Source organism: Ursus arctos, unplaced genomic scaffold, assembly GCF_023065955.2.
Source record: "Ursus arctos isolate Adak ecotype North America unplaced genomic scaffold, UrsArc2.0 scaffold_17, whole genome shotgun sequence".
NCBI lineage: Eukaryota > Metazoa > Chordata > Mammalia > Carnivora > Ursidae > Ursus > Ursus arctos.
In genome coordinates this window covers 23,184,252-23,195,761 of record NW_026622841.1, presented here as the reverse complement: position 1 = coordinate 23,195,761, position 11,510 = coordinate 23,184,252, and positions in this window count along the sequence as shown.

The following is an 11,510-nucleotide window of genomic DNA, read 5'->3' as shown; positions in this document are numbered from 1 at the left end:
CCAACATCAGCACGACCTTCCTGAGTTAAGCCTACTGTCTTGCAATTGGGTAGGTTTCCTGGAATGTAGATTGAAGGTGTAAATTATAGTTTCTAACTAAAACAGGAAAGCAGTCAGGAAAATACAAGTGTCGGTACACTGAGATTTGACATCCAGGATCTGTTCGTTCCAAACAGAATGTCTCTGCCTAAAAGGCCACACTCAGGGCAAAAGACCATATGGTGGCTTGGTTGGTGGCATCCGGCAGAGTGCTGGAAGAATTATTCTTTGGCCCACCTGTTTTTATCTAACATGGTCTGGAAAAGAGAGTAAGCCACCCATTTTATACACTGAGAGGTACGTCAAGCATTAAAAAACAACTCAGAAATAACACACTGAAAAATATTTGCCTCCAAGATGAAAAATAAAATATGATTTGATGGAAAATGTTGACAGTGCCAATCCATGTGAATTTGCACGGGCCTCTGGGTCCCTGGCTTGATAGAAATAATTTTCAGGCAGGCTAGGATTTTAATTAAAATGGAAAAACACTCACTGCACCCTCTCAAGTGATCATTATCAACAAGGCGATTGTAAGGTTGGAAGAAGCTGGTGAGGATTTGCAGGTGGTTGAAATAACTTTGCATGGAAATTTCCACGCTTGTAGGAGTCCTTAGACATGATTTCATTTAAAACCATTATTTTACAAGAAAAGAAACTGAAGTCTAGGGAGGCGATATGACTTGCCCACATCCTACACAGTAAGTTAGTGACATAGTTCGGCCCTACCAGCCTCCATCCGGGCCCTCCCCTCACTTCCGTAATTTTAAGAAACCTTGTATAAAACAGCATTGGTTCTTCCCATCTCTGTTTCTTTCTATTTCCAGTCTTAAAAGGAGAGATTTTTCAAATGTGGAGAATATTCAATATGCTCATTATATTTCTGGAGCTTTTTTGTGCTTTGAACATTTCTGTATAATAAAATGATCTCCCATCATAGGAAATAATGGCCCCCTTTTTTTTCCCTCCCAGAGTCTTCTCTATGCAGCATTCTTGAGAAATGTCAACCTAGGAAGGTAGATGTTCTCATCACTAGAGGACACCTCAGGTTTCCATGTTCTGTCAGACCTGCTGGGGCCTCCAAGCCAGGACCTCTGGATTGCGAGTGCCCTTCCTCCCTCTGCAGGACACACTGGGCTGGAGGCCATGGCGTCAGACTGGCTCTGCTCTGCTGGGTAGTTCACGTCACACCTCTGGGCCTCAGTTTCCCCCTTTGTCAAGACAGAGTTGGGCAAGCTGGAAGGCCAAGGTCCATTCCAGTCTCACAAATGTCATCCCACATTCACTTTTTTTTTTAGAAGGCAGTTCTGCTCTTGTAAACTGACCAAACTGGCTGGTGTCAAATAGACTGTACAGCTGAATGAAATGTAAAATTGATGTGTTTTTTTCCCATTAATAAATTATACAAGACCCACAGTCATCTTTCCCCTAAAGGCTGATTACTTTTGTGGTGGAGATTATTCCCCCATCTGTTAAATATGTCAGAAATTAAGCTGGAAAGAGCTTATGTGGACTCATATATCAGTAAAAGAAATGTTCACTCATCCAGGAAGATGGGAGTGAGAACTCAAAACAGATAGAATGCAAACAAACCAGTTGCCTACTCTTTCTTACCATGCAGCAATAGGAAACATAAATAACGTGCATCTACTGAGGGTAGAAGAGAGTTCAGTCAAGAAGATTTGTTGGAGAAAATGCTCCAGATTCTTTTGTATCCCCAACATTAAGCTCCGTCTTCAAGACAGATAATTACAATACATTGTAATATATTGTGTTACAATAGCGGTAACATGATTGAGAACGGGAGTCATGGTTAGAATTTCCACCAAATGCTTTTCAAATTTCAAGCTCTATTATTATTAATATCAGCAGCAGCAGCAGCAGCAGCATCATGGAGGGTCCATCTCTGCATCCCCTAAGCGTGGCTAGTATCTTAGTCTGTTTGGGCTCCAGTTGGAAGTTCTTCTTATGGCCCTGGAGGCTGGAAGTCTGAGATCAGGGAGGAAACCCTCTTTGGAGTCCCAGACTTCTCCTTGCATTCCCTCATGGTTGAGGGCCTAGAGTACAGTACTTGAAACTCAGAGAGGTGAAATAATTTGCCCAAGCTCACACAGCGTGCGAGTGGCAAAGCTAGGACAGAAATCAGACTGTCTGACTCTGAAGCTACTTTGGCCGCTGCTGATGCTTTCTCCTCGGGGTTTTATTTTAGAGATTCAAGCCCCATCCTTGGAAGGCATGGGAAAGACCCATAGACACAAACTCTCCCTCCCCTTAACCTGGCCAGAGGGCTGAGACCCAGGGCCTCAGGCAGGCCTGCTCCTAACTTTTGTGGAGCCTAGGACAGGGTTTCAAATGGTAGCCCACATGACCAATCATCAGTGTCAATGATTTAATCAACTATACCTATGTAATGGAACCTCCATAAATATCCCTAAGCAGCAGGGTTCAAGTAGCTTCTGGGTTGGTGAACACATCAAAATGCTGGGAGGGGGGTGTGCCTGGAGGGGTCATGGAAGCTCGGCACACACCAACCCTCCATCCTTTGCACTACGCTTCTCTCCCATGTGACAGCTTCTGAGTTGTGTCCATTAAAATAAACCCATAATAGTAAGGAAAGTCTTTTTCTAAGATCTATGAGTCATTCTGGTTAATTATAGAAACTGAGGAAGGGGTTGTGGGAACCCCAGAATTAATAGGCTGTCAGCCAGCAGGGCAGGTGGCCCCTGGGACTCATAATTAACGTCTGAGGTAGAGGCAGTCTTGTGGAAGGGGGGCCTCACCTGCAGGGCCTGCACTAACCCGGGATAGTCAGTGTCAGAATTGAGAGGAATTGTTGGACCTCCGGTTGATCTTGGAGAATTGGAGGATTGGTTGTTGGTGTTGGACACCACCCACATTTGGTGTCAGAAGTGGTGTCAGAAAAAAAAAAAAAAAGAAGTGGTGTCAGAACCCCCCCCCACAATGTATAAAGCTATGTCCTTTAAATGATTATAGGTTGAGTGACTGAGGCACACAGTTTTGGTTTTGTTTTAAGATTTTATTCATTTATTTGTCAGAGAGAGAGAGAGCACAAGCAGGGGGAGCAGCAGGGGCAGAAGCAGACTCCCCACCGAGCAGGGAGCCCGATGTGGGACTTGATTCCAGGACCCCTGGGATCATGACCTGAGCTGAAGGCAGACACCCAACCGACTGAGCCATCCAAGCGTCCCGAGGCACACAATTTTGTGTGCCTTTGTAAGCACAGCCCTGGGGCTGGGGCACCACCTGCCCAGGTCTAAGGCTGGTACTGGCCTCAAGAGACATTGGGGATTGTCTAACTCTATGACTGATAACAGGATTCAAACAGTGTCCCTTTATAAAAGACAACTTACTGTGAGTTTGGCGTGATGAATTTAGATGGAGCCACAGTAAAGCTTTAAATTGGGCTCTTTGGTTTGACCTCATTTTTATTGTAATAATTCAGTTTTTAAGTTATCTTTTGGCATGAAATTATTTATCCCTAAACTCAAGCAGAATGGTTGACTTTTCTTGTCAGTGTATTTAAAATCTATTACGCAACATAGGTTTGAGCTTCAAGACTTAAAAGAAATGCAGTTTTACCTTTGAGGAAATGTGTTAGTAATTTTCCCCCATGCAGAAACAGCCCTTTGACATTTGGAAGGAACAATGCTCCAAAGGAAAGTATGATTTCTGAATTAAAACATTTCAGGTCAAATACGAAAGGTTAAGATCGCTGCTATACATAGAGCTTTTACAAGCTAAAAGTGGAAATGCAGTAGAAAAGCAGGGAAAGGAAGAATCAACAATCAATGAAAAAATATTCAACTTCACCCACAACTTTAAAACACAATAAAAACAATAGCTGTTGTTTACCTTTAAAAAACAACAACCACCTGTTAGATTGGGGGGGGGGACAAGATCGATAATATGAGAAAAGAGACTTTCTCAACCCACAGGAGGAAGTGTCAATTGGGTAGACTATTTGGGGTCACAGGGCCACTGGAGTGTTATCTATTATAATTGAAAATGTTTGACAACACTGACTCGGCAACTAACTTCTAGGAATTGACCCTAAAGAAACATACCACGATCTAAACATGTATGAATAAGGATCTTCCTTGCTACAGTGTTTAATATTAGAGTGCAACACTGCAAATTCAAGTGCTCCCAAGTGCATGCACTATTCTGATACCAGCTGCAGGTTAGGGGGTCCCCAGGACCACCTTTAGTTTCAATAATTTTCTAGGACTCATAGAACTCTGCGAAGTCATTATACTCACTGTTCTATTTGTCATAGCAGAAGGACTCAGATTAAAATCAGCCAAGGGGAGAAGCACACAGGGCAGGGTCCAGGAGACACCAAGTACGGCTTCCAGATGTTTCCCCTGACTCCTCAGGGAATAGCAGACAGCACCAATTTCTCTCAGCAACAATATGTGACGATATGCATGAGGCATTGCCAACCAGCAAACCTCACCTGAATCTTGGTATCCAGAGTTATTTTTATTGGGGCTTAGTCACATAGACATGGCTGGCTACCTGCATGACTGACTTTAGTCTCCAGCCCCTCCAGAGGACGAACTGATGCTGTGCACACCAAAGCCCCCCAACCATACATCACATTGTTTGCAAAGACTGCTCAACATGGCCCAGGGCTCCCAGGTAAACAGGGACACTCTTACCGGGCTGGAGAGGTAGAGGGTGTGTATGTTGGAGGTCCCACCATGCCACTCTAGGGAGCTTAGATTTTATTCTGTAGATGGTGAAGATTCATGGAAGAATCTTAACAAGAGGCTACCAGGAAGACATGTGTGCTTTAGACAGAACATTCTGGCATCATTAGAAATGATGAATTGGAGAGGAATCAACCTGGGGGTTGTACTTATCTAGGTTGTACTTATCTAGGTTAAAGATGCAAATGGGGTCTCAATGCTTGTTAATTCCTGTCCCTGGCAGCACTGCTCCCTCCTGAGGCCCAGCCTCACATGCAAAACTGAACTGGCTGCCATTATATTAAAATGCTTAACTCCACTAATGAGTGGGGTCTAGAATTGGTCTAGTTGCTGAGAGTTTAGTATCTGGGCATGTGAGATGAACCCAGAGAGCCCCAGCCTTTCCCTGGGCACATCTCCTTTCCCCTTGTACCCATGATTATGCACACTTCCGTCTCTATTTTATATTATTTCCTCCAGGGGTCCCAAAGGACATCTGTCCTGAGCTGTCCCAGGGACCCGCTGCTGGACTAGGCCAGTTCACTCTGGCACGAAGGCCAGATCATCCTTCCTCATCTTCATTTCTGGACATGTTTCTGCTCCTCACAGAAAGAGCTCCTGGACCCACGAATTCTGCCATCCACCCAACTCCAAACTTCCAACACTGTCCAGAGGAGAATGGCTAAGTCACGCTCTCTCTCCCCTCTCCTGGGTCCATGTGCAATCAGTGCCAGTGAGCCCTTTCTGACAAAGGACTCTAGGCAGCCACTCAAGGATTAGTATTGGCTGTCAAGACGAAAGCCATCTGTCACCATTTGCTAGAGGACTCTGCCCCCTGGATGTCCATACTCCCCAGGAGGATTTCCACTTCCCCATGGTCTTCCAGTTTGCCTTGCTGGCATGCCTGGGGCCTCATCTGGCCTTGGACCCACCTACTCCTAGCTTCTCTCTTCTCTTTTCAATTTGGATGTCTCTTGAGACCAAGTGCACCCAAGGCGCAACAATTCCAAGCTATGAATTGTGAAGATAGTTTGTCTTCCAGGAATTTTGAAATCTTTTGAGACCCAACCAAGCCTTTGGTCAGCCAATAGGTGTCTTCTCACATACTGTTCATGCCGCTCTTCTCACAGCACTGGATACGGCACTCTGTGGGAGAAGGATAACCCGGGAGACAGGGGCTTGCTTCCCCAGGAGCTTACGAGCTAGTTGGACAGATAGGATATGGTGCTGCGAAATGAACCTAACACTCCAGGCATCATAAGCTAAATGCTAAATGAGCAAGAAGAGGATGCCAAATGCCAGAGGAATTCAAAACACAGGAGCAGATATTTTGGTGAACAGCAAACAGGGCTCCACCCCCGGTTCAGCACCCAGTCCCTGGCCCTGGTTCCACAAGTGCCAGATGATGGGGAGGCAAAGCCAGGTGCTGCGGAATGAGCAGGCAGGAGGAGGTGGCGCCCTGCCGGCCGCCTGGGCCCACGGGCTTTGGTGCCGCATCCTGGTAGTGGCTGAGGCTGCAGCAGGCAGGCAGGAGTGGGCGAGCAGCAGGAACCAGTCACCGAGAACATTCACGCGGTTCCCTGTCATTATCTGAACTCAAATTCATCTACACCCACAGAGCCCCAAAATCCCTGGGGAGGCAGCAGACAGAGGAGCCACTTCCAGGTGGGGGAGGCTGGTGCATGCTCCGCGAGGCTTCTGGATGGCTTCACAGCAGCTGATGCATGTGGGCTTAGAGAAGTGGAGAACGGTGAAGGGCTGTGGCAGCAGGAGCAGGGAGCCCAGCTTCCTACCGTGGACTGATGATTGGGCGTCTGAGCAAAGACACATCATCCCCTTATCATTCCTGACAACTGCCCAGTGGACTGGGCCTGCCTGTTCGTGAACTCCAGGGTCCCTAAGGATTTGCCACTGACTAGTCTGGGCAGGAGCATTTTGCAGCAAAAGAGAACCCTGCCGAGAGCCTGTGGTGGGTCACAGTATGAACAATTCTATGACCCCACAGTCCTTTGTATCTAGCGGTTAACCAGGCAAATATGGGCAGAAGGAGAGATGGGCCGAGGAGGGCATGCTGAGAAGTGGAAAGAGGCAATCCCACCTTTTCATTGGGGATCCCTCTCCTCCCCCCAAAAAGGCTCCATGGTGCTGGGCTTGGAAGAGACTCAAGGAGAGTACAAAGTGTCCTGGTGGGTAACCGTAGAAAGGAAGGAAAGCTAGGCCCACCTACCAGAGCAAGTCCAGTGAAAGTCTTGTGCTCTCCACCTTCTTCCCTCCCCCACTGCACTCACCTCCACAGCCTGCGGCCAGATGATAAGAGAGGTCCTGTCTGGGGCACCTTCCAAGCATCCTGCAAATCAGCCCCTTCTCCACCTCTCTTGCCCCATCCTGATGGAAGCCGTGGCCTTCTCCTGCCTATACTGCTAAAACTGCCCCCTACCCAGGCTTCCTGATTCCAAGCTTGCCCCATAAACAAACAACCTGGATTTTACCTTTCCCTTCTGGAAAGGCAAAGCTGTTAGAAAAACAAACCTGTGTGTGTGACACTCTCTTGTTGAAATCCACCTGAACACGGCCCCCAAACCTCTGAATGACCTGCTGTACCCATCTGGGCCTTCCTGGAACATCCCCACTCCTGCTTCACTGGACTTCGTTCAGTTCCTCAAGGGCCGCTCACTTCTTTCTGCCTTTGGGATCTTGCACATGCTAATCCCATTGTCTGGAATGTTCTTTCCCTTGTTCTCGGCAGAGCTGGCCCTTTCTCAGCCTTCGGGACTTGGCTTAAATGAACAAAGGTCTTCTTTGACTCCCTTATTCACTCAATGTCATTGAAACTAAGATACCATCAACTCTAAGACATACCATTATTGTAACTACCACTCAGAAAGTTAAAATGTCGCTCGTTATTACCCAAGGCCTCATCTCTGATAAGCTGCATCTTGATTTCAGAAATATTGAAATGTTAAAAAAAAATGCATGTCTGAGATGCTTGGGTGGCACAGTCGGTTGAGCAACCTCTTGGTTTCCATGTGGGTGGTGATCTTGGGGTCGTGAGATCGAGACCCTCGTCGGGCTCTGTGCTCAGTACGGAGTCTGCTTGGGATTCTTTCTCCTTCTCCCTCTGCCCTTCCCACTTGTGCTTTCTCTTTCTCTCTGTAAAATAAGTAAATAAATCTTTAAAAAAATGTATGTCTAGGTACGACTGGGCGGCTCAGTTCGTTAAGCGTTTGCCTTCAGCTCAGGTCATGATCTCAGCATCCTGGATCGACTCCTACATCAGGCTCTTTGCTCAGTGGGGAGCCTACTTCTCCCTCTGCCCCTCTCCCTGCTGGTGCTTTCTCTCTCTCTCTGACAAATAAATAAATAAAAACTTAAAAAAATAAAAATAAAAATAAAAAAGCGCATGTCTGAAATCAACAAAATGCAGCAAGTAGATTTTCTGTTATTCTCTATCGTTGTGCCTTACTCACTCTCTTCATAGCACTTATCCCAAGTTTATTACTATGTAATTTATATATGTATTATTCATCTAAGATCTGGCTGATCTGAAACCAAAAGGCCCATGCTCTCAGGGCTGTCTTGTCATGACCCTACAAACAGCCACCGCCGTTCCTAGTGTATGGGGGACGTGTCACAAGTAGTTGCTGACGGTGTGAGTGAGGGGAAGGAGCACGGGCCCAGAAAGCGAAATGTCTGGATTCTAATCTGGCTCTGCTCTTAACCCAATGTGTGACTCTGAGCCAGGAGCTCCCCTGGGCTCTGGTGCCTCGTCTATAAAATGAAAGGACTGAAGGCGGAAATGTCCCAAGGCCTCTCCTTCTTCTTAGTAACACAGCACGAGCTACTGAAGAAATCTTTTCCAACTCTTTAGGGCCCCAGAGACAAACTGTCTTATTCCCATAAATGCAAGAGGGAGCCTCGCACACTTGCTGCCCAGCTGCCACATTGTCACATCGGTTGATTTCCTCAAATCCAGAGAAATAAAACAGGAGGAGACGCAGGACGGCCGAAGAGACGACGTCAGTGCTGGCGGGGCTGCCGTGGGCGGCTCCCTCGTCCACTCTGCTGAAGCTTCAGGAATAAATGAGGCCCATTCAGCACCGCAGGCAGGTGCCCACTCGCTGCTCTGCGAGGTGCCCAGGGTTCCTGGAGAAGGAAGCTCGTCAGCTCTCCGTGGGGAGATGGTGCTCTTCTGTGGCATTCTAGTTCAAAAGCCTCTGATGATTAGTCTGAGCACCCTAGGCTTTGCGGATAAGAAAATTGTATGTGGGGGCTGGAATTCCAAGGCTAACAGGAGTCAGTGCTCGAGTCTAGAACAGGGTACACCCTTTTTTGATACATCTGAAAAAGGCCAAATAGTACATATTTCTTGCCTTTCAGGCCACAGGGTCTCCGTAGCAACTATTCAACTCTGCCTCTGTAGCTGAAATAATATGTAAATGAATGGGTGTGGCCGTGTTCCAATAAAGCTTATTTATAAAACCAGGGGAGGGCTGGATTTGGCCCGTGGGCTGTACTTTGCCAACCTCTGGTCTAGGAGTCCACATTCAGAGATCCTCTGGGATTATGTGTTGACTTCCCCAAGGTCCACACAGCTGGTAAGCGAGGCTGGGATCCCAATGCAGGTCTCCAGACCCTTGTCCAGTGCAGTTCTCACTGCAAGGGCAGAGCTTCCTCCGCTTGTGCTCATGAGGTGCCTGTCACATTCACTGGCAATCCCAGCCAGTGGGAACATGTGAAGAGAAAGGAAAGAAAATTGAGAAAAAATTTGCCTCTTTCATCTCATTTTAATCAGAAAATTAAGAAAAGAAAGAATGATCAACTCTGTCAAGCCCATAGTGAGTGTGAGTGAGGCCGAGAACCACTTTCTCTTCTGCCTCCTGGGTTCCCCCCGACGGCCACAAATCCGCGATCTATGGGACAAGTCACCACCAGGGTTCTTTCTAAGTTCCGCTTGCTTGGCGAGGACGCCTGTTGCTCGAATCAGTCAGACTACGAACTCTAATCAGAACAGAGCAGGCAAAACGGGGCTCGTGTTTGGTGAATTGACTTTAATTCGCCAGATGTTCTTTGTTTCTGCCCACTTGACCACAGAAGTGCAGAGATTTAACTCTGTTCCTTCTTTCAGAGTTCCTACAGTCTAGCTGAGGAGACAAGGCATAAACACGTCAGAGGTTAAATAAAATGCAAAACCTGGTTTAAGGCAGTAAGAAAAATGCATGTGCATACATGCACACACGTGCGCACACCTGCACTCACACACACACACACACACACACACACACACACACACACACACTCTTCCAGTGAACAAGCAATAATTATTAGAGACCGTATAGTATTAAGGCACTTTAGGAGAGAGAAACTTCCTTTTCTTTTTTCTCTTTTTTTTTTGCGGGGGGAGCGTGTGCGCATGAGCAGGAGGGAGGGGCCAAAGAGGGAGAAGTAGACTCCCCTCTGAGCAGGGATCCCGATTTAGGACTTGATCCCAGGACCCCGGGATCATGACTTGAGCCAAAGGCAGCTGCTTAACCAACTGAGCCACCCAGGCGTCCCAGGAGAGAGAAACTTAATTTTCATGAATATAGCTTATGGCTCCCAATCCCTCCTTCCAGTAATGTCCTTTCTCTCACGATGCAGAGCAGTTTCAGTGCTTTCCTTCCTGCCTACAGACAATGCCCAGAGGTCCCGCGGGTCTAAGAAACGAGGGCCACTTCAAGATGTCTTGCCAGACAGAAGGATGTCTTTAGTTAATCTAAAACACATAAAAGCATTTGAAATGTGTCCTTTCCCTTCTTTTGAAACAGAAGGTTGTAGTTTCCAGTAAGGACTGTTTGTGGGGCAGGGTATCCTTCTTACAGAAGAAGGATGGTCCAAGGATTTAGAATCCTTCTGGATTCCTCCATTAAAGGGAGAACAGGCCAGTTCTGACCGCTACACACTGGGTGTTTCATCTGCTCATTCCGCAAAATAGATGGGGAGGGTTTACTCTGTGGAAGGTTCTCGTGTTCCTGGGTGGGTTTTTGTCTGAGATGAGATTTTCATGTAAAGAAGACATCTGTCAAATGCCTCCAAGAACAAAATAATAGAATAAATGTATACATACTGCTGTCATGATAAAAACAAAAACCAACTGTGAAGATGGTAACTGAAGACTTCTTTGATTTTCATCGGACATTTTGCATTTCTCAGTTAATCCTGACATGAAATTACTAGCCTTCCTCTAAGGAAGCAGCAGGGCAGAAATGGCAGCAGGGCCGATAGCTCTGGGTAATTTCCCGAGGGCACTGGATGTGTCATATCTGTTCTCGTTCAGGAGCAGTGGCTGCCAGAAGTCTGCCCTGCTCCACAGCCCCTGGCCTGAGGATGCTCCTGGGTACCATTCATGGACCAAACAAGCATCGGGCAGATTGAGAGCTGAAAGGGGTTTCACGACCTCATCTGGGCCAATCCCTCTCTTGACCTTGAGCTGCTGCACAAGGTCAGGAGGTCCTGGAGCCAGCACTGCCTGCAGCCGCTGGCCAGAGCCCAGAGCTGGCCTGCTCCCTGTCGGAGAGTGCTGCTTCTCCAGCTGGCGGACAGCTGAAGGTGCTTTGCACCTGCACCTGTATCTTCGCTGCTGGAGTCTGCACTCACTTCTGATTCTCCTCCCGGTGTGGGGCTCCCCTTCCTCTGTTCCCTTGTCTGCTGGATTACCTTCCAGCTCTCTGCAAACAGCGCATTCTGACAACTCTAGCTTCAGTTTCTTTTTTTCTAAAACTG